The following is a 24,160-nucleotide window of genomic DNA, read 5'->3' as shown; positions in this document are numbered from 1 at the left end:
CTATGCATAGTGGAGAGTGAGGTAAACAAAACAAGGACAGTGTGTCCACAGCATGACAGTCTCTCAACAACCTCTAGAAATCTTTAAACATAGGATAAACAACCACTATTTTGGATGTGCAGAATAATTAAATCTAATTTCTGGGAATGAAAAACTGGACCTGATAACTGCTCCCTACTCCAAGAGTTAATTTGTGTACTAAAGACTAGAGTTTCCCAAATTTTATTTCTGTCAGACACCAGAATGCAGTGTTGCCATTGTGCTGGGGTTGGACCCTTTTAGCCCTCATGGTGGCCCATATATAATGCCCATCACCATAAATAGCCTTCTCTGTTTTTTCCAGAGTATAATAGCATCACTTTTTATATATACCATGAGGTGGAAAATGTGGCAAATCATTGACTCGGCTGTGCAATATACTGAAAGAGAGCTGGCATTTAAATACAAATATGTTATTAATTAATTGAAAACCCTTTGAAGCTAAATACATCTAGATACACACATGGTAAATTTAAGAAATTCCATCTTCAGTATTCAGACTGTCTACGGGTTCTTTGGGTTTGCCTCAGGAACGTTAGAGTAGTCCAATTGGAACATTATAATGGCTTGGCCAAAGTGACAGGGTCTGTGACTTTATGACAAGTGCTGATAAAGTCCATTCATTTTCAACAATCTGTACCTTGCAAGTCTGGAGTTACATGATTCCAAATTTCCTTCAGAAATCCAAAGCAACCTCTTGAGTTAAGAGACAAAAATCACATTCACCATGTTCTTTGACCTTCAGATTTTTCTCTCTGTGTCTCTAGATTGAATGATTAGGAATGTTATATTTGATCATAACCTGCCACAGACCAGCATGGCTCCTAATAATGGTGCAGAATTATGGGAATGTACTTATTAAGAAAAAAGGATGGGACCAGGAAGACTCTTCAATGCTGATGGCAATATCCGAGTGCCTCATAGCCCCAGTTTGCTTTATTATATAGCCATATGCAAATCAAGGAAGTCCTTGATACAAAGTTACACATCTGAGGCTAAAACAGGAACTCTCCCAAGGCATAAACAGGAATCCCCATACCATGCATAAGCGAAATCAACCAACATCTGAACAAATGAAGAGTAAGAGGAAGGGCATGAAAATTGTTTCCAGCAAGTTAAGGAAGCAAGTGAAGTGGGTGCAAATACTCAGCATCATAGCCAATATGGAGGTGGAGTGGGGAGAACTTAGCCTTTTGCTATGCCTCGAATCTACAAAGACTTTTTGCCATTTACGGTCCACAACAATAACCAAGTAGAAAATATTCATCCATTTATTTGTTTACCTACTATTAACTTATTCTCTTATTTAGCAAACATTAGATTACTCATATATTTATGAAATGAAAGATTTGTTTGATCCAATAAAACAGAAAGCTAACTTAGGCTATAAAACACATGTTAACGTAAGTATAATGCAAGATAATATAGAAAATGAGGAATGAGGATAGATTGGGAAAATATGTTTGGAAAATTAAAAGAGAGATAAGAAATCAACATGCAGCATCTATTTCTGAAGATAAACTGCTTTCAGTCAGTTAAGAGTGTTTTAAGACTTTTCATGAAATTTACTGGTTTTTCTTTGGTCATTGAATCCATAAAGAAGCCTAAGTGTATGATCTCAACATAGATCTCTCTGAGTCATTACTACTGGACAATATAGCAGAAATTAACATGGTTACGAATTGCCTTCTTTTTGAAAGATGAAATGTCTATTTTAAATGGCAAAAAATTAATATGGCAATCAGTTAAGAAGACTAGTTTAAAATTAAAATCAGTTTAAAATTAAAAGGAGGGCTGGATCCTGTGACCTCCTTTTAATTTTATAACTGAACAAACTGGTTGTCTTTAAATGACCTAGCCACAGCAGACAAGAGCCTCTCATGTGTTGATGACATGTCTTCCTAGATGGTCAGAGAAGTGGCTTTGGCAAAAAAACCTATCGACTAACTTATGGCAGGAAAACTACTAAATATTAATTCTACTAAAACCAAAATGATCAATTTTGGCAGGCACACTTTGACTTCTAAATCGATAACATTAAACTAGTCTTCTTAACTGATTGCCATATTTAGTTTCTTAGGGTCACAATTTATGATTTACCTGATTAAACCTTAGTTTGCAGCTGATCTCAAAATTGAACATTCTATAGGCATCATGTTAAGGATCTTTTGTGGCCAACAGAAACCTTTGGTACCTCTTATCTTCACAATCTTTTCAGATAGTCATGCTCTTTTTGCCTGATGGCATAGAGTTTTGCCATTTCCATCAGTTTGTGCAGACACTGAATTGCTTTGTGAGAATTGCCCTTGATCTGTTTGAGACTGCTCACTTGGCTCATTGTTCTACACAGGTAAAGTGATTCTTCATTGAGATAAAAATATTAGAAAAGTTCTTTTATTTTACAAAGAAACAACATCCTTGTCATCTAACCATCAGATCTTCTTTTCAATCAAAAATATGGATTATCTTTGAGTGGAATTGAACAGTAATCTCAATTTTGAATTGTCTATTATACATCTCCTGTCAAAAGCCTGGCTGAAAGTATTGATACTTAGAAGGAGTTATTGAAGGGATCCTCTAATCACTCATTTTCAAAATTCTTTAAGTTTTCATCTAAGTTTATTGTAAGAAATAACTCTAAAAACATTTTTCTTTAAAAGATTTAAAATATTTCTCTTTTAAAAACACTTTATTATCATTTTGAACAGGTTCAGGTATTTTTGAAATTAACTTTTCTTTTTATTTGAAGAAATTATGGTAGAACATACCCTAATCTGAGGAAGAAAACAAACATCCAGATGCAGGAAGCCCAGGGGTTTCCAAATAAGAGGAACCCAAATAAGCCTACATCAAGACACATTATAACTAAGATTTCAAAGGTTAAAGACAAGGAGAGAATATTAAGAGAAAAACAACTTGTTGCATAAAAGGGAACTTCATAAGACAATCAGAAAGTTTTTCAGCAGAAACTTTGTAGGTCTGAAGGGAGTGGCAAAATACATTCGAAGTGCTGAAAAAGAAAAGCTTCTAACCAAGAATACTGTACCAGGTGAAGTTATTCAGACATTAAGGGGAGATAAGGAGTTATCCAGACAAAAAAAAAGCTAAAGAAGGTAGTAATCTCCTCTACAAATGTTAAAGGGACTCTTTAAGCTGAAAAGAAAGGGTACTAATTAGCAATAAGAACACATGAAAAACTAAATCTCATTGTAAAGGTAAATATATAGTAAAGATAGATGATTGATCACTTATAAAGTTTGTATGAAGGTTAAAAGTCAAAAGCATGTAGTAAAAACAACTATGCTTACAATAATTAGTTAAGGGATACATGAATTACAAATTGTAAATTGTAATAGCAAAAACATTAAAACATGAGGAAAGAGGAATAATGCTGAGTCTTATAATGGATCAAACTTAAGTAGTTATCAACTTATAATAGACTATTATAGATATAGCTTGTTATATGTAAGTCTAATGAAACCACAAAGTAAAAGCCTGTATTAATGTATAAAACATAAAGAGAAAAGAATATAAGTATATTATTAGAGAAAGTCACCAAATCACAAAGAAAGAGAGTAATAACAACAAAAAGAAATAGAGGAACTATAAAAACAGCCAGAAAACAATACAAAATGGCAATAAGCTCATGCCTATCAATAATTACTTTAAATGTAAAAGGACTAAATTCTCCATTCAAAAGACACAGAATGGCTAAATGGATTAAAAAACCAAAATAGACCTAGCTATATGTAAATGAAACTCAGGAATGCTGAAGTAGCTATGTCAGACAAAATAGACATTAAAACAAAAACTGTAATAAGAGACAAAGAAGGGAGTTATTTAATAAAGGAATCAATCAACCAACAAGAATATGTAATGTGTAAATATTTGTGTACCTAACATAGGAGCACCTAAATATATAAAGTAAATATTAACAAATCTAAAGGGAGAGATAGATAGTATTACAATAATACTAGGGAATTTAATACCCTATTTACATTTATATCCAGACAAAAAAATCAGTAAGACACTATTGACCTTAAAATGATACTTCAGACCAGATGGACTTAACAGATATCTATAAAGCACCACATCCAAAGCAAAATAAAATGCATTCTTCTCAAGCATACATAAAACATTTTCTAAAATAAATCATATATTAGCACACAAAACAAGTCTGAATAAATTAAAGAAGGTTGAAATCATATCAAGTATCTTTTCTGACCACAGTGGTATAAAATTAGCCATTAATTACATGAAAATTACAGAAAATTTTACAAATATGTAAAGATTAAAAACATACTCCTGAATAACCAATGAATTATACAAGAAATCAAAAAAGAAATAAAAAATACCAGGAGACAAATTGAAATGGAAATGTAACATATAAAAATTTATGGAATGCAGCAAAAGCAATTCTAAAAGGGAAATTCATAGCAATGAATGCATAGTTAAGAAGAAAAGTCTTAAATAAGCAATCCAGCTTTACATCTCAGGAACTAGAAATAAAAGTGAAGCTCAGGTTTAGTGAAAGGAAGGCAATAACAAAGATTAGAGCAGAAATAAACAAAATAGAGACCAAAAAGACAATAGAAAAGATCATTAAAAGAGTCAGTTCTTTGAAAAGATAAACAAAATTGACCTAAATTTACTGAAGAAAAAAAGAGACTCAAAATAAATGAAAAAGGTGTTACAGCTGATACCACAGAAATACTAAAGTACATACGAAACTCTTATGAGTGCATATATACAATGCATATAAACTAGAAATAATAAGTGCTGACGAGGATGTGGATAAAAGGGAACTCATGTCCATTGTTGGTGAGAATGTCCATTGGTACAGCTGCTATAGAAAATTAAATGAAAGTTCACCCAAAAAATAAAAAAATAGAACTACCATGTGATCCAGCAATTCCATTTTTGGGTATATTTGTGAAGAAAACAAAACACTAACTCAAAAATATATATGCACTTGGTGTATAATGGATAGATACAATGATAGCATGACTGGAAAGAAGGACTGAGGAAAGGCTGCTTTTAGACTGTAGGTGCTTTCCTCAAAATTAGGAAAATCTGGCCCTTGCTCCGGGTAGATGTATTTTCACTTGTATGCTGTCATGACTTGGCCAGCAGAATGTTGGGTGGATTTCATTGTACCGGCCCCTCCAGCTGGGAGTCTTGTGCAGTGTACAGAGGCAACAGTCTTAAGAGAAAGTTTTTGATGACAGCAGATATTTAAGCATAATTTTATACCTAGAAGTTGTCTGCTGTTGGCATGGAGTATAATGAAGAGACAGATGAATCGGGATAAAGTGCTCCAGGAAAATCAAAGAGGAAGGGAAGGAGGTAGGGAGGGGAGAGGAGGAGAAAGGAGCCAATAGCTTGGTAAAAAACTAATTTTAAACTTTGAAAAAGTATTTGACCACACCCCTACAATCTTGAACAGGGTGGGAATGAGGAAATTGCAAATGAATCCTGAACTCTTTTTAGCAGATTTATTATAATGGTTCTGAAGCAATTCTGAAACTGTTTTAAATGTATTATATTATTCAGGAAATGAGTTAATGTGTTGCTTGCTGTTGCTGGTATTTAGGGTTCTTATGGTGGAAAAAGGGAAATATAAATAGAATCAGGGAAGTCAAGGAAGAATCTTGTGGTATATATATTTTTTAATTTATAAGTGGTTTATTGGAGTTTTTAAAAGACAAATTAATTTTAACTATTCATAAGTCTCATACATACAAAGTTCTCATTCTTCATTTAGCTTTGATTTACTTTTTGGAAGTTTTAAGCTTTCTGAGCATCCACTGTCTTTTAAATCTCTTGGTATTTTGTTTCTTCTGGGTTCCTCAACCATTATTCAAAACCTGAGTTGCAGCCTTTTTCACTGGTAATCTCTTATTGTCAAGAGACAGGAAATTATTTACAGTAGTTCTAATGGTTCTTGGACCATATAGAGAATTCTGTATGAAGGTTTGGGTGGCTTCTTGCCTTGAATCTCTCAGATCTTGATCTTTCAGCCTTACAGCCAAGTAGCTCTTATTCTTGCGATAGGCTGTACTTTTTCTTTAGCTTTCTTGGAGTCACTTCCTTTTTCACATTCTTCAGTTTTCTTCTGTAAATAAACTTCTTTTAACTTTCCTCATGATTTCTTTATGTTTGTGACGCTGTAGTTAACTTCTCTAGAACTGTGTCTGGAAGGAGTTTTCTTTTGTTTGATGATCAGCTCCTCGTGTTGTGTTGCTTCTTCTGTTCCTTCAGCAGTGATTTATCCCTGCGCACCGTCTCCCGAACCCGCCGCTCCTCTTCTATTGCTTTGGCCTGGGCGCTGGCGAAAGTCAATTCTTCAGGGGCTTCATGGTCAAATTCGTTGTCCCTGTCTTCTCCTCCATGGGTTTGGCGGCTGCGCCACTGCTGGGCTGCCCAACCAACGGGTCGTGCTCCACCTCCTGCTCTGAGGGGCGTGGGACCGGCGCATCTGGAGCTGCACCCTACCCCACATCACGCTGGACCGTCTGACCTCTGACCCGGAAGCAACAGCACACACTCCGAGAGTGATGTAAAGAGCCAGCGACACAAAGAGCGAGCAACACCAGTTTCAATCGCTCCCAGCAGGCTCAGAGGCCCCACTGAAAGCAAGAATCTTGTGGTTTGAGCTGAATTTGGAAAAACTGGTGTGAACTCTTGATTCTAAAACAAGTATATGTGTGTGTATATGTTTTCGTGTACACATACATATATACACATAATGTATTTATGTATGTGTGTATGAATATGCCTATCTGCTATATAAATATATTAATTGTATGTATGTGGACATATGTGTAGTAGAAAGCCCGGCGGTCATACGAAATGACCGCTGTTCTAGATATTATAAATTGTAATTAAAATGATTTGTGCAAAGGTGTCTGCTAATTCAAACTGAATTACCCAGGGCAGGCAGCGAGGATGCCCCTTTGCTTAGTGCCCCACGGGGTTTCCCCCTTCTACTTGCTTAATTGCTTAAAGTAGAGTGCAATGAAGGAAACCACTGGCGGTACATTTCTTAAGAGCCACCACTAGCTCAATAAATAAAGGTGATTTAAATAATAAAATGTTAATTCACATGTCAAAGATCTCTTTGTACACAACATTTCTTGTGTAGATCTTTCCATCATTTTTAAGCTTGCCTTGCAGAAGACCATCAATTATTTTTAATTTTACGTCCGTTCTTTCACAAACACTTGAACAGGCAACATAAAGTTGACCATGTCCAAATGCAGGCTCAGGTAAAAAAATGCCAACACGCTTAAGCGTTTGGCCCTGAGACTTATTGATGGTCATAGAAAAGGCAAGTTTTACAGGAAATTGTCTACGTCTCAATTGAAACGGCAACTCTGTTTGAGATGGAGCCAAATCAATTCTTGGAATGACATGTATTTCACCTTTAGAGGAGCCAGTCAAAGACTTAGCTATTATGACATTATTTTTCAATTGGAGAACCTCTAGTCTTGTACCATTGCAAAGACCCCTTCTGGTGTTAAGATTTCTTAACAGCATAATCATTGGGTCAAGATTTGGATCCCATGTGCTGATTCACTTTAATTCAGTTTGTCCAGGTTGAGCCTTTGGGTAAATTATTAAATCTCGCTCATGTGGTGGCTCTCCATCAGTGTTTTCAACTATGACAGCCACTTCATTGGCTTGCTGGATATTATACCACCTTTGATCTAAGTTACGATCACAGACAATGGTCATGGCAATGCTGATTGCTGGCTCATTGCTTGCTATAGCATTAGAGGCCAACTTTTTTTCAACTTCATGCATCATTTTATATGCAGTAGCAAATGGGTTAATGTCTTGAAATAATTCCCCCATTTCATTAAGTAAGGTCTCGGGAACTCTTTTATTCCATTCTAAACGTGCGGAACTGGCTTCTGAGGGATCAAGTATGTATAGTTGAGCAAACTTTCTTTTCCCATCAGAAGAATGCAAAGTTCCAGTTTGATGGTAAACTTGACCATGAAGTTGAAAGCAATAAAGTCCTGGTCCAGGCAAGTCAATTGGTTTGTTTCCCATGGACGCAAAAGCAAATGAACTATTAATGGATAGAATGCTATCCATGTACTGTTTGCTATTTGGATGCTGATTAGTCAATAATTTATTCGAGTGGTGGATAATTCTCAATTAGTGGAACTACAATGTTTCCGTACTTGCAACATTGAGAAAATCCTTTCTTGCCAGGGTCAAATCGATTAGTTTCTAACTTGAAGTTTAAGGACTGACAGTGTTCACATTTAATATTCATGTCACCAGAGGAATGCTCAAAAATTAAAGTTTCTCCGTTTGAAACTGTTTTAATCCTTTTTGCGTTTCAGTCAGCATTACTCTGTCGTTTTTTTGCATTTCTCTCCTGCCTTTGTTCAAGGGACTCATTTTGTCGAGACAGGCTTTTTTGTCTTGCATCTGAGGCAAGCCTTGTTTCTCTATGCTCATCAGTCTCATTTTGCCGAGAAAGACGCATTTGCTCTGTGACTGAAGCAAGCCTTGTCTTTCTCTGCTCAGTGGTTTCTTTTTGTCGAGAAAGCCGTTTTTATGCAGCTTTAGCTCCTTTTCTCTCCTCTTCAGTGCTGTATTTTCTAGGAGGCATTCTTAAAAGAAATTACGTTAAGACGTAGTTTTTATGTAAAACAGATGATTGCCAATGCAAACAAATGTTCACCTTCCCCCTGACATGCTCAATTTGCGTTCAGCCTTAAATTGTTTCAAAAGCAGATGATTGCCAATGCAAACAAATGTTCACCTTCCCCCTGACCTGCTCAATTTGCGTTCAGCTGTGGCAACTTCACCCCATTGGCTAGTACAGTTACACAAGCAACCAATAAGCTATCGGCAACAAACAGACACTTAAGTCGCATATAATAAAGATGAACACATTCATGTATTTTCTAGCTTTGTTGGCAGACAGGGTTGACTCAAGAAGCAAAGACCCCAGTAGCCGCAAGCACACTTAGCACTCAGATCTTGGCCTTTCATGCCAATTCCTACTAAAAAGAACCAATGCTCTGCAGGGAAATGACTGATTCAAGGATTGAGGCAGGTAGGTACAAAATAAGTCTGAAACTCTCTGTCATACCACAAAGTAAGGGATTGATTAATAGATATATTAAAGATATAAGATTTGAGTAAATGGGGTAAGGGGAGGAGGTGGAGGGAAGGGTGTAAAGAGAGACAAATATAATAAGATGACAGAAAATGATTTGACTTTGGGTGATGAGTATACAACATAATCAACAATTCAAGTGCTATAGAAATGTTCACCTAAAAACCTATGTACTTTTATTGATCAAAGTTAAAGTTAATTTTCTAAATCAAACTAAAAAAAATAACTCAAAAAATATATAAGAACTAAATTGAAGAGACTCTCACTAGCCAAATCTGGGACAATTTGAGCACTAAAATAATTAAAGTATGGCTCTGGCTGGTTGGCTCAGTGGTAGAGTTTCAGCCCAGTGTGTAGAAGTCCTGGGTTCAATTCCTGGTCTAGGCACACAGGAGAAGTGATCATCTACTTCTCCATCCCCCCCCTTTCTCTCTTTCTCTCTCCCCACCTCCTGCAGCCATAGCTCATTGAGCAAGTTGGCCCCGGGCACTGAGGATGGCACCATAGCCTTGCCTCCTGTGCTGAAATAGCTCAGTTGCCAAGCAATGGAGCAGTGGCTGCAGATAGAGCATCGCCCCATAGGGGAGCTTGCCGGTGGATCCCGGTCGGGGTGCATACAGGAGTCTGTCTCTCTGCCTCCCCACCTCTCACTTAATAATAAAATAATTAAAGTACATGCCCTGGCCAAATAGCTCAGTTGATAGAGTGTCAGCCTGAGCACAAGGGCTGACAGTCTGATCCCCGGTCAGGGCACTTACAGGAATAGATTGATGTTCCTGTCTCTCTCTCTTTCTCTAAAATCAATCAATAAAAAATTTTAAAATAAGTAATGTACAGTAATAAATAAAAAGTAATAGGAAAAAAGATGAATTCATACCTCTGACAAATAGATAAAAAATAGGGGAGAAGAGAAAGATCTTACTTAAGGTAGAATACCAGGGACCAACTGATAAACATGGAGGGAATGGTACAGTTAGAAAACCATAATTTTGCAGCATCTTGGTATGGATTGGATTAGGTAAGAATTATTATTTGAGAAGGGGCAGGGTATTTGCATGGTATTAAAGTGTTTCTCCACAAAATGATCAAAATTAACATTACTAGTGAAGGACAGATAGATACTATTTACCTCAAGATATGGCACTCTAAAAAGGACAGAACATCACCTACACAGTATTCCTTCTGAGAGTGCAAAATCTGCATCTAATCATGAAGAAAGATCAAACACAAAGTGAGGAATAATCTACTTGTAAAAGGAAGAATCCATTCTTCAAAATTATCAATATCATAAAAAGAGAAAAAGGCTGGAGGAATGTTTTGAGTTTAAAGGAAGCTAAAGCGATATGACAAATTCAACATCCAAATTGTGCACTGAAGAAGGAAAAAAATGCCATCAGGGATATTATTGAAAACATTGACAAAATTGGAGTGTGAAAGTGGATTATATATATTATCAGTGTAAATTTAAGAAGTTGATTACTATACTATGGTTTTGTAAGAGAATATACCTATATCCCTATTAGAAAAAATACAATGAAATATTTAGGGATAAAAAGTCATGGTGCAACTTGTCTTCGAATAGTTCAGGGAAAAATAAAACTATATAGATAAATGGGTAGATAGAAAATGATAAATAAAATAAGCTAAGATATTGACAATAGGTGAGCCTAGTTAAAATGTGTTATTTTTATTTTTGCAATATTTTGTAAATCTGAAGTTGTTTCCTAATAAAAAGTTTAAAATCAGTTCCCACTTTTGTTATTTTTAACTGTTTATAGTTAGATGTGTTGTCAGGTTAAAACTCAAAACATAGGATCCATGACTCTACTATTTCAGAACGCATCTCTTAAAGACAAAAAAATTTTTGAGATAAATTTTTGTTGCAAACTGAGCTCTCAGTATCTACTCTTTAAGCTGGAATACCTTTGCAGAGAAAAGACCTACGTGAACAGAAATCATAGGAAGAATGCTAGGGATCATAGAAAAGCCCACATTTTTATTTTATTAAATCAAAATTAATTTCTACTTGTACTGTAAAGAATTGTCTCTCTCTACCACTTCTCTCAGATATGAAACAAAATAGATGATAGGGAAACTGCATATTTTAAAGTATTTCTCAAGCAAAATGTAATGATAAAGATGTATGTTCCTAATTAATACAGAAACAGACTGATGGTTGACAGAGGGGAGGGGGATTTGAGAGCTGGGTGAGAAAGGTGAAGGGATTGAGAAGTACAGATTGGTAGCCACAAAATAGTTACAGGGAGCCCTGGCCGGTTGGCTCAGCGGTAGAGCGTCGGCCTGGCGTGCGGGGGACCCGGTTTCGATTCCCGGCCAGGGCACATAGGAGAAGCGCCCATCTGCTTCTCCATCCCCCCACCCCCTCCTTCCTCTCTGTCTCTCTCTTTCCCTCCCGCAGCCAAGGCTCCATTGGAGCAAAGATGGCCCAGGCGCTGGGGATGGCTCCTTGGCCTCTGCCCCAGGCGCTAGAGTGGCTCTGGTCGCGGCAGAGCTTCGCCCCTGGTGGGCGTGCCGGGTGGTTCCCGGTCGGGCGCATGCGGGAGTCTGTCTGACTGTCTCTCTCCGTTTCCAGCTTCAGAAAGAAAAAAAAAAAAAAAGTTACAGGGATGTAAAGTACAGCATAAGGAATATAGTCAATAACATTGCAATAACTATGTATAGTGCCAGCAGGTTACTTGAAGTATCGGGCAGACCACTTTGTTAAGTGTATGGTTGTCTAATCACTATGCTGTACATCTAAAATTAATACAAAATAATATTAAATGTAAACTATAAATTTAAAAGAAAAATAAATATATCATAGAAATTGATTTGTGAATAAGAATAATAATATGCATATGTAGTTGTTAGAAAATGTTGCCCTCATATACTATGCATGTCTGCCATTTTATATTTTGTTACTAATATAGAGTTTTGCTTTTTCTTGGAATGTCCCATGGTTAGGAATTTTTAAAGCTTAAAAATTTGTTTCCCCATTGCATGATAGAGAAAGAAAGAGGAAAGAATTGGGAGGGAGGAAGAGAGAGAAGCATCAACTCACTGTTTCATTTAGTTGTGCCATTTAGTTGTGCACTCATTGATTACTTCTCATATGTGACCTGATGCGGGGTTGAACCCGCAACCTCTAGTGCACCAGATTGATGCTTTATCCACAGAGCCATTCTGCCCAGGCTTTGAGCTTTATATACTATCTTTCAAATGAGTACTGGATGGTGCTATCAAAAATAAGTTTTAAAAATACCCAAAAAAGTACGTTCCTACTAGAACATTAATCTTGTCTTTCATAATTAACAATTGCGTTTTTCTTTCATCAGACTCTGACCTTTAAGGTGTTCCTGTTATGTGTTTTTAATACCTAACTTCTCTGGAAAATGTGCAGAGGTCATAATGAGGCATAATTATATACAGTATATAATTTTCTTTGGCCTTTTTCAAGTGCTAATGTAGCTATCATTTTTTCCAATAGAATTTTTATAAGAAATACATTTAAAACTGAAAGTCCTTTCTCCAGTTTTGGCGTGAAAACAGGAAATGTACAGACAGGAAATGTAGCAACATATGTTAAGTGAACATTAAAATAATCCTTATTTATCTCAATGGAAAATGACTTTCTAAAAAGCTATTATTCCCCCATACTCTGCTTTTATGAAAAGGAAACAAATGATAACTAGCCTACCTCTCCAGTCCTCAATTTCCTTATTGTGAAATGGGTATCACCAATCATAGAGCATTGTAAGAATACAATTAAATTGTGCATGGCCTGACCAGGTGATGCCGCAGTGGACCGAGCGTCGGACTGGGACGCAGAGGACCCAGGTTCAAAACCCCAAGGTCGCCAGCTTTAGCACGAGCTCATCTGGTTTGAGCAAGGGGTACTCGGCAAGGCCCCCCCCCTCAAGGCACATATGAGAAAGCGGTCAATGAACAACTAAGGTGCTGCAACGAAGAATTGATGCTTCTTATCTCTCTCCTTTCCTGTCTGTCCCCTATCCCTCTCTCTGTCTCTGTCACAAGAAAAAAAAATGTGTATGCAAAGTCTTAGCATAGTACTTAGCACTGAAGTAATAATGGTTCATTTTAATTTATACTGATTAAAAAATAATATCCATTTTTTTTACTGATTTAGCCAGATTTTCTATAACTCACTCATTACTAAACAATAATTGGTAATTATTAGATTGAGGCCATATCATCAAAAAATAAATTTTGTTTAAAAAATTTGAGTTCCCATTAAGTCACAGGTGACTTAAATAATGAGACTCTTAGGTGAACAAGAATATTTTGGTGTTCAGTCATTTTGAATCAATGAGAGTTTGTTTTCACTTAAAAAATAATTGCATATATACAGTGGAATACTACCTAGCCATAAGAAATAATGACCTGTTGCCATTTATGACATGGATGGACCTTGAGAACATTATACTGAGAAAAACAGGAAATCAGAAAAAGCTAAGAACTATATGGTTTCACTTACAGGTGGTATACAAATAAGAGACTCATGGACATCGATAAAAGTGAAGTGGTTGCCAGGGGGAGATGGTTAGGAGGAGGGAGATGTGGGGGAGGGAATTAATGAGGGACAAATATACAGTGATGGAAAATGATCTGACTTTGGGTGGTGTTTACACAACATAATCAACAGTTCAAATGCTATAGACATATTTATTGAAACCTATGTACTCTTTTTTTTTTTTAAATCAGTCACTCTGTTAAATTTAATTATCTAAATAAAAAAGAAAAAATTACCCATTATATATTATTTCATTCCTATAGAAAATGCCTCTAAACCTGTAAATAATTAGAAATTTTACTTTCTAAAAATATTTTTTTATATACTTTACATGGAAAGACATCTTTCGTAAGAGAATAAGCCCAAACTTAAAATACTTATAAAAACTATTTAGAAAAGAGGCAAATTGTGTCCATGTGAAAAAAGAATGTTTCCTGAACAGTTAAGTTCTCATTTTCAAAATCTTGATGTAAGCATCATCAGTCATTTGAGATAGACAGGGATAAGAGCACCAATATGAAGACTGATTTGATTTTCACACTATTTTAATGACAAGATAAATTTCAGCCATGTGGATTTTTATATAAGAAGACACTAAAATAAATGAAATTTATTTCCAAGCAAGCAAACATGCACATACAGAGGGAATTATTTGTTTTGAATTGCTGACAGTGTAAGTATATACTTTGATTACCTAATAGAACCAGACTCATTCTATAAACTTTAGAGTATTTTTTATAAACCAGTGGTGAGAGAATATTGGAGTTTAAAGAGGATCGGATGTGTTTTTATGCTCCTAATGCCTTCAATCATTTCAGTCCTTGAGTAAATTTTGCTGAATAATATTTGTTTTATGCCTATAATGGCTCATTTGTTTATAGAGAGTTGGGATATTTTTAAATGGCAGGTTAAGTGTGAGGACAAAGAAATGTTTTAATAATTTTAGTGTCATTTCTTGTTAAATTGTTCTTATTAATAAATCTATTACTATATGTCTTGATGGTATGGAAAAAATACCAAGTTTCACATCTGGTGATTCTAGTCCAAATTCCCCATAAATAAATGCAGAAATGGGAAAGGGCAATGCCACGGTCTAAAAAGTTGATGAACAGGGCAGCCCAGGATAGAGACACAAAACGGTTCTGCATACATCTAGAAAATCTTGATGTTCCGTATCTTATGTTTCTGTAGTTAACAAGGGGTAAAGTGACCTGGGCCAAACCTTCAGAATGAGCCATTTCTCTAGTGTAAATTTGAGGACAAGTTTTGTTGCACTTTACCTTTGCTTCCCTTGAATTTACTGTTTCTTCCGAAGAATGTACTCACCAGAAAGATCTAATTCTTCATGGTCATGGACCATCTGGGGCTGTACATCCACGCACAGTGTTGTTGATTCTCTTGTTCTTTGGAAGATCTTTCCTAGGTTTGGGGGCACCTCAATTCAATCAAGATCACTAGCCTCAATTTCAGTGTTTCTAAAATACTATGTCACATGGGATTTGTAGCTAATAATAAAGTATATTATGATATTCAGGCATATATATATTTTTGGTTTAAGTATGAATTAGATTAGCTTCAGAGTTATTCATAGAATAATGTCACTCCATTCAGTTGCACTAAGATCCTCTCTGTGAGTGGGAGAAAAGGGGGTAGAATCTTTTCTCATTGGAAATTGCTCTAATGCTTGGCAATAGCCTGGAAGTGCCTCACACATGGACATCTTCCAAGTTGTGTGTGTTCAAACAGAAAAGAGACAGAAAAGTTGCTTTATGCAACTTTTTATGCCCTGCTTTACTTCAGTACACAAGTACAAATAATCTTTGCATACTGTCGGCTTTGGTGAGGGCTCAATAACCAAGGACCAGAGTGATCTCAAGGCATTGACAAAATGCCTCTGCTTCAGAGAACTTAACATTATGTGAATGACTTCCACACATCATTTTGTTATTTTACTATGAAAATGAAAATGCATGAAGTGTCAGATTAATAGGCATTGTTACACAGAAGGTACGTAGTTGCTTTTTAAAGAGGTGGAAGTAGCTACTAAACACCTCCCTTGAGTGACCCTGTCTAAGCGTGTGGCAGTAGGAGGTGGTCATGCTGTCAAAGATAAATTATGGAAAAATGTAGAAGCCTATTACCTTTTGAACATCTTCTATTCAATAAGAGGGTCTACCTTTGGCCACAACAAAGTCTGTGAAGAATACTTATTTCCTTTATAAATTCAGATTACTTGTGACTAACACCTGAGAAATGAAAGTGTATTGTAAACAATCCTTGATCAAGGTTTTACTTTTGTTTGGCTTAAAAAATACATTAAATAAAAAACAAATTCTGAAATGACCTGGATTTAAATTTTCTTGGACTGCTTTAGAAAAACATTCAGAGAAAGGATTTGAGTTTAATGGTGAATTAAAGTGAGTTTAGTCTGTTGTCAATTTTCCTGATGGTTTTGATTGGACAAATGACTTAGTCTATAATTGATTAACTCTCAAAATCAATCAAAGCCATGCTGTATCAAGTAAACTAAATTTAAATCCTTAAACAACTGTGGATGTAGAACAATCTTTAGGTTTATGAAACAAAGTATACTTTATTTTACTAAGGTAACATGAAACAGAAATTACCCACTCAAAATATAGAAAGAAAAAGATAACTATTCAAGTGCTAATATGTTACATTGAATTTGCAAATAGAAATCTATCTACTTTTAAGGAAATGGTGTCAATTTAGAATACCATAAATCAGAGATGAGAAAACTTTTTTTATCATGGGCCAAGTGGAAATATTTTGGGTTTATAGGCTATATAGTCTCTGTCACAACTAGTTAACCCTGCAGTTATAGTGTAAAGCAGCCATAGACAATATGTAAACAAATAAGTTTGGCTATGTTCCAATAAAACTTTATTCATGGACACTGAATATTATATAATTTTTAGATATCATGAAATATTCTTTTGATGTTTTCAAGCATTTAAAAACATAGAAACCATTCTTGGCTCAGAGCTCCCCCAAAATAAGCAGTGGGCCAGATTTGACTTACCAACTACAGTTTGTTGATCTGCCTAAGACTAATGAAGCACGAGCTATAAGAGGAGTTGTGAATTTCAGCACACATCAAGAATGTCAACGACTCATTCATTCTCCATTAAAGAGTAGCTATTGAATACCACATAACCTATGTGCTATACTTGAAAAAAAAGTTTACCCTGAGTTGAATGATGAGAATACAACTGGACACACCCAGATTGTGGGTCATTCTATGAAACTGGCCTGGAACCTTCAGAAATGTCAGTTATAAAGGATCAAAGAAAAAAAAATGCAGTGAAACTGTTCAAGAATAATAAGACAAAATCTAAAAACAATCTGTAATCTTTGTTTGAACCATAGATTAAAAACAACTGTTAAAAGACAGTATTAGGGTATTTGAAGAAATTTGAATATGGATTATTAAATGTTATTGTATCAATGTTACACTTCTTGGGCATGAGGATGGTATTGTGGATGGAATAATATCCTTTTTTGTAGGTGATATATACTGATTTACAGATGAAGTGTTATGATTTGCAATTTAATTTCTAATGGTTCAATTGCACAAAAAAAGTGTGTGCATGTGTGTGCACTGTGTGTGCTTGTGTGTGAGTGGAGAGAAAAAGCAAATGTGGTAAAAGTGACAGTAAATGAATCTAACTGATGAGCACGCAAATATCATTCTACTACCTATTTGGCTTTTATATAGGTCTGAAATTATTCAAAATAAAAATTGGGAAAATATATATGGCAAAAAAGACAGTTGCAAATTTAGTTGGTTCAAGTTAGAAAAATTTGAAATATAAAATTATAGTATTTGAAATAAGGTATTTGTTACAATTCTAAAGTAATACCAATTTCACTTGGAAATTAAATAGTTTGACTTGTAAGAAATAGCTAAATCATTTCAGCTTGTTTTGTTATTTCCATCTACTTTATGTCCAGGAATTATAGAATGAGTAAAAACCTATGCTGAACAAACCAAACACAACAAAATCATCAAACTTAGCTTCTCAAAAGCCCTGAATTTAGGCTATTCTGTTGTTGCATAAAATGAATCTTTATTCAGTGACCAGAAATCTGAAATATATTTTTTCTGTAATTAAAACTTTCAAATACAAAAAACACTTTGCTGCTTCTAGATCCACATAATTTTACATACTATTTTGCTCACTAGATTTTTTAAAAACGTAGAGAAGCTAGATAGGAAACAAAATTAATGGGTCATCATTTAATTTGAAGAAATCACTCTATTCAAGGACATGAAAGGCACTTTCATAAGAAATACTGTAAACCTTTGTAGGCAGAGGCCACTTTTTAGTTGCCTTTGTATCTCTGATGCCAAACACAGTGCCTTGCACAAGTAGCCACTCAATGAATGTTTGTTGAATGTCTGAATAAATGAATAAATGGAAGAGGGGACCTTGCTTTTTGTGGAAACAGGTTAGGTTTGGATTTGATGTAAGGTAAACACTCAAGATGCCTCCAGCACTGGGATAGGCTACTGAAGGAAGTGATGGATTCTTATTTATTTGCTTATTTGTTTATTTATTGAATTTTACAATAATAGAATAAACATATATCTTAATATATCTCTAGAGAAAACTTACCATTTAATGTTTAGATATTTTTCTACATGTATGTTGATGAAGACAGTCCCTCAATTTCAAGGATTCTGTCTGTTTATATTCAGTCAGGTTGAAATGGATCTGACAATTATGACATATGAAGTGCTGTTGAGGGAATTAAAGAACAGAACTCAAAGCAGCTGGGAGAGGATGAGTATCTGGTCTCAATTATCTTCCGGGTTACCATGAAAAAGAAGGGGTAGACATTCTCTGAGCAGCTTATCAGGAAAGAATTAGGACCAGTGAGCAAAATTAAAGGTGGAAAAGGGGGCACTGTGACAATTTTAGCAACCCAAGAAATAGCTTTCTAACAGAGAGACATGTCTAATGTAGGGACAGCTTGTCTTAACTGGTAATAAACCCCTGTTGTCACTGGAAGTGCGCAGGCAGTTTGTGTGACCATATTCAAGTGTAACTAAGGAGGTAGCACCTACATAGAGCAAGAGATTGAGGCTATTTTCATCCCTTCCAACCTAAAAAAGCACGTACAATAGACATGAAAGCCATTTTACAAACTCGGTGTTAACACCAAATAGATTATTAATAAACAAAAATTTTCAATACTTCAAGGTCTTCAATGAGCATATCACAGGTAAATAGAACATCATGGTCTGTTGGTTCTTTGACTGTCTTATCAATAGATATAGACTTGGCAATAGTTAATACCCAAGAAAAACTGAGGTTGTCTCAATTTTTATATAGAATTTGTATATAAAATGATGACATACTTCAACAGAGATCCAGAATGCTCTTAGGTATTTCAAAGACGCTAGGACTGTTTTTACACTTTCCTCCCAGGCCACTATCCCTGTTATTTCTGTTATACTCTCAAAACTAGCTTATCTTTTACATCTACTTCCTAAGAAGATATTCATCTCTAATATAGTCCTCTATAATCATCTTGAACACTGCAACTAAATGTCTGCCTAAAATCCTTTGTGAACAAATTACTATTATTCAAAAGCTTAGAATGATTCACCAGTTTAGAAATATGTATGGAAAAGGCCCTGGCCGGTGGCTAAATGGATAGAGTGTCAGCCCAGCATATGGACATCCTGGGTTTGATTCCCAGTCAGGGCACACAGGAAAAGCGACTATCTGCTTCTTCCCACCTCTTCTCTCTCCCTTCCTCTCCTGCAGCCAGTGGTTCCATTGGTTTGAGCATGGCCCCAGGAGCTGAGAATAACTCAGTTGGTCAGAGCATGTCAACCACAAGCACTAAAAATAGCTTGGTACTTGAGCATTGGCCCTAAACGAGGTTGCTGGTTGGACCCTGGTTGGAGTATATTCAGGAATCTGCCTCACTGTCTCCCCTCCTCTCAGCCAGGGGAAAAAATGTATGGAAAAGATTAGAAGGGGCATAATAATACAAATAGTTACTAAAATGGTAAAATCATAAACTAGTATTTTTAAAAAAATGTTCTTGGTGTGCTACTAATAGAGTTCTAATGATAAATAATATCAGGTGAAAAAGAAAAACCTGATAAAATTTCCTTACTACCTAGCATATCCCATACAAAAGCTCCAATTTCACTTTTTAAAACACCCTCGATTAAGTCTCTCAACTTACCTTTTATCCTAGAACCCTTGCAATAAGCTTCACTAATTTTCTGTCTACCTATCTGCTCTCTTCTATCCCTTTCCTTCCTCCTTGTCCCTCATTGCTTCTTCTGTCTTCGAACTTCTTTCACCACTTTGCTCTCCTCCTCACCTCCAAGACAACTACTGCATCCCATGTGTGTGCTTTCTTTACCTGTAATGTAGTTAGGCCTCCTGAGGCCAAGGCCTTCCTTCAGTGACCACTACACTCTCTGCTACTAGAACAGTGTCTTGCAGATAAATATAGGTGTTAGTTAACTGCTGAATAAATGATTGTCATTTCTGTGACTATATGAATCCACAACATTATTTCTTCTTGAAATTTTTTATAGATTGATTATATATTATGTGTGGTTTTTCTAAGTTGTTCACATTTTAGTGTAGGTCTCTCAAAACAAAAAGATAAATGCCATCCATTTTACCTAATTCAATATTTTAATTCAATAAATTTTTATTGAATACCTACTGTGTCAGGCACTTTAGTAGGCATTAGAATAAAATTAGAAACTGCATTTAACAAGAGCAGTAAAAACCAAATGGAATATTTTTTTAGCTAACTTGTTTTATACAAAATAAATACACTTGAAATCTAAATCAAAATAATAGTTAAATTTTCTATGCATTTCTACCGTGTTTCTATCAAACACATTCAAAATAATTATACAAAATAAATAGAAGATGTACTAGGCATCCTGAAATTCAACATTAAAACCATTCATGATAAGTAGAAGTAAAAAATCTAGGATGTATTTTTACTGGCTATGGGGAATTAGCATTAAATCATTTGTGTTCCAAGATCTTTATAGTGATCAGAAAGATTTTGAAAATTGTGACGGCTTCATGTGTAAGTAATTTTAAGTCTTTTATACAATATACACATATTAGAAGCTGCTATATGTAATATTTCTTCCAGAACCAGATGCAATAATTTGGTAAAGAACACAGGTAGAAGAGATCACTAATTTTCCTTTTCCCCTAATAAGCTATGTTTATTATGCCAATTTTAATTACCATGCAATCTAATGAATTTAAGGCTTATATTTTCCACATCACTAGACATCACGAACATGAAAGCATTTTATACTGTCATTATACATCAACGTTTGTAGTTGGTTATACATATATACAGAAATTATTCACACATCTTAACCTTGCTATTTCCTCCTTTCAAATCAACCTCATTTTACCATGAAAGCAGCTTTTTAATAAATGGTATAAGAAATACAGCAAGGCACACTTTTTTTAAAAAAACGTTTTCTCATTACCACCTCAAGAAGCATAAAAAAAACCCAAAAATGTCATACATGATTTAATAGAATGTCACCAGTTTATAGTATACAACACCAGATAGTTTTTTCTTGAAGTGCTGCATAGATTATTATTTTTTAAATAAAATAAATAAAATGGTGCTTTTAAAAGTTGCTTAATTTTGAAAGACCAGTGTTTCTTCTCTCTGCTGCAATCTAAACAGTGCCCTTTTTGGTAAAAATTCTTTCAATAAACAGAGGCATCATACCATTACAAAAATTTCATATTGAAACATGAAATTGGTCAAGTACTGGCAGGGGCTCATTCCAGACAGGGGATTTAATGGGCCATCCATTTGGTGCGCTGCAGTGCTTGAGAGAGCAGGTGGGGAGGGGAGGAAGCAAACAGAAAGGTCTCGCTGGAGAGGCAGGGTTGGTAGAGGTAGCTCAGGACAGGAATCCATGGGCGAACAAGCAGCTTTGCTGAACTTCAGAGACAGTCACCTAAAGAGAACCAGTGCACAGATCCAGATCACGAGGCTTATGTGGACAAACCGCATTGGGAAGGGGAGTCATCTCTGGAGAGGTCAGTGTAACAAACGGCAGTGACACGATGGAACAGAGACCAGCCCGGGTGGGAGTATGAGGCCACCCCTGAGTTGCAGCGAAGACTTATCTACAAGAAACAAAGAAGTGACAAGAAAGAAAAAACGTTTCAGAAATGTCTGTTTCATTTGTAAAACCCAGACCTTCGAGGAACCATCGAAGGCTGCCATTTTGGGACTACGTGTTGGTGTTCTGAAATAAAAGGATACATGTAATATAAAGTGATTTCAATAGCCTGAGGTTCACATTACTGACAAAAATGTTTTGGAATCAAGGTGAAAAATACATTGAGTTGCTTAAAGAAACAGGGTTTTAAAGAAAACAAGGAAAATGATCAAGTTTGACTTTTCCTCTGGATCTCATCTTCTCTTTTCCTTGTGAACTCCGTTTCAAACACTCAAGATAGCCTCAGCTCACTATGAAAATGTGAGGCTGCCAATGCCAAGTAGGTCAGCAAAGTGTCACCAGTCACTCACAGACTGGGAGCGGAGGCCCTCCGGTTTAGTGCTTCCTCCAGTGAGACTCTATGTGTGACAGTGGAACTGAACAATTCCACTACTATCACGTGCTGAAATACTCGTAACATTGTGACAACCCCAACCCCTTGCCTACAATGGGATTTAACTAGGGCATCTAGTTCAAATATACATGCATTTATTTTAGGGAACAGACAGCAATGTGCAAATGAGAATTATTAATTATTTCTGTACATCTGATGGATTGAACACACATTTTTTCCAAACTCAGTTGGTTCTGCCTATTTTTAAGTGGCTGAAAGCTACCTGTGGAATGTAAGGAACAACTAAATTCCAGGTCTAGGCAATGCAGGATGCAATTTTTAAGGTACTCTGACCAACTCTCAAGCAGGCTTCTTGAGTGTCTGGGTTTAAGTTGAGTTCTGAATTGTGATGTCAGATGCTTTATTGTCCTTTTAGAACTAAACATTCTCGGCCCTGGCCGGTTGGCTCAGCGGTAGAGCATCGGCCTGGTGTGTGGGGGACCCGGGTTCGATTCCCGGCCAGGGCACATAGGAGAAGCGCCCATTTGCTTCTCCACCCCCCACCTTCTTCCTCTCTGTCTCTCTCTTCCCCTCCCGCAGCCAAGGCTCCATTGGAGCAAAGATAGCCCAGGAGCTGGGGATGGCTCCTTGGCCTCTGCCCCAGGCGCTAGAGTGGCTCTGGTCGCGGCAGAGCGATGCCCCGGAGGGGCAGAGCATTGCCCCCTGGTGGGCAGAACGGCACCCCTGGTGGGCGTGCCGGGTGGATCCCGGTCGGGCGCATGCGGGAGTCTGTCTGACTGTCTCTCCCCGTTTCCAGCTTCAGAAAAATACAAAAAAAAAAAAAGAACTAAACATTCTCACTCTCTGTCTTGCTCTTTCTCAACAACCTTACAATCTGCTTAAGAGCAAGAAAATCTTCAGCTAATGTGGTTTGGCTGGAGTCACAGGAAGTTGGGGAGAGAAAGCAAGTTTAAGAACAGGGAGAGACAGGCAGGAACAGATGGAATGCAATTTGGTTTAGTAAAATAATGCAGTAACTCAAGCATTACACTGTGCAAAGAGCACAGTGCATTGTTCAAATGCTGAGGACATGACTCATCTGAAATCTGGCCACTGAGTCAGGAATCTTTAGATAAGGCAAATCTGTAAGTTCTCTCTGGATAATCAATTCTTCCAACTTGGCCCACTTGGAAAGGGCAGGCCAAATGGCTGAAGCACAGATGGGCTGTGTGTGTGTGTGTGTGTGTGTGTGTGTGTGTGGTGGGTGATGTCCAATAAAATCTTCGTTATTTATCATGACAAAGCTAGTTATTCAGAAATGTTGGACAATTAAAAAAAAAAACTTCACAGCCACCAGAACTTTGATTTATTTAAGTGATTTTAAAGGTAAATTTGATAAGATTACACTTATATTGTTTATGTTTTTTTCTCTTTTTTGTATTTTTCTTTTTTTTAAATGTTTTTTTTTTAAGTTTATTCATTTTAGAGAGGAGATAGAGAGAGACAGAGAGAGAGGAGAGACAGAGAGAGAGAAGGGGGAGAGGAGCTGGAAGCATCAACTCCCATATGTGCCTTGACCGGGCAAGCCCAGGGTTTCGAACTGGCGACCTCAGCATTTCCAGGTCGACGCTTTACCCACTGCGCCACCACAGTGAAAAGCAGGGAGGCAGAGAGACAACCTCCAGCATGTGCCCAACCAGGATCCACCGGCATGCCCACCAGGGGGTGATGCTCAGCCCAGCTGGGCCATTGTTCTGCTACAATCGAAGCCATTCTAGTACCTGAGGCAGAGGCCATGGAGCCATCCTCAGCACCCGAGCCAACTTTGCTCCAATGGAG

At 36.5% G+C, this 24,160-nt stretch overlaps 1 protein-coding gene and 1 pseudogene across 4 annotated transcripts in view; both read right to left on the bottom strand.

Annotated features, from left to right (window-relative positions):
• Positions 1-5,810: 5,810 nt before the first annotated feature.
• On the bottom strand, positions 5,811-22,408 carry LOC136377143 (U3 small nucleolar RNA-associated protein NOL7 pseudogene; annotated as a pseudogene).
• Positions 15,265-24,160, bottom strand: part of AKAP6 (A-kinase anchoring protein 6) — a 495,640-nt gene continuing 486,744 nt past the window's right edge. For all 4 annotated transcript variants that reach the window (XM_066344191.1, XM_066344194.1, XM_066344192.1 and 1 more), the window contains exon 14: positions 15,265-21,892. The gene's annotated coding sequence lies outside the window, so the exon portion shown is untranslated. The remainder of the gene's footprint in view (positions 21,893-24,160) is intronic.

Source organism: Saccopteryx leptura, chromosome 6 (genome assembly GCF_036850995.1).
Source record: "Saccopteryx leptura isolate mSacLep1 chromosome 6, mSacLep1_pri_phased_curated, whole genome shotgun sequence".
NCBI lineage: Eukaryota > Metazoa > Chordata > Mammalia > Chiroptera > Emballonuridae > Saccopteryx > Saccopteryx leptura.
Note: the sequence above shows the minus strand (reverse complement) of the source record. Positions and strands in the feature narration are given on the sequence as shown.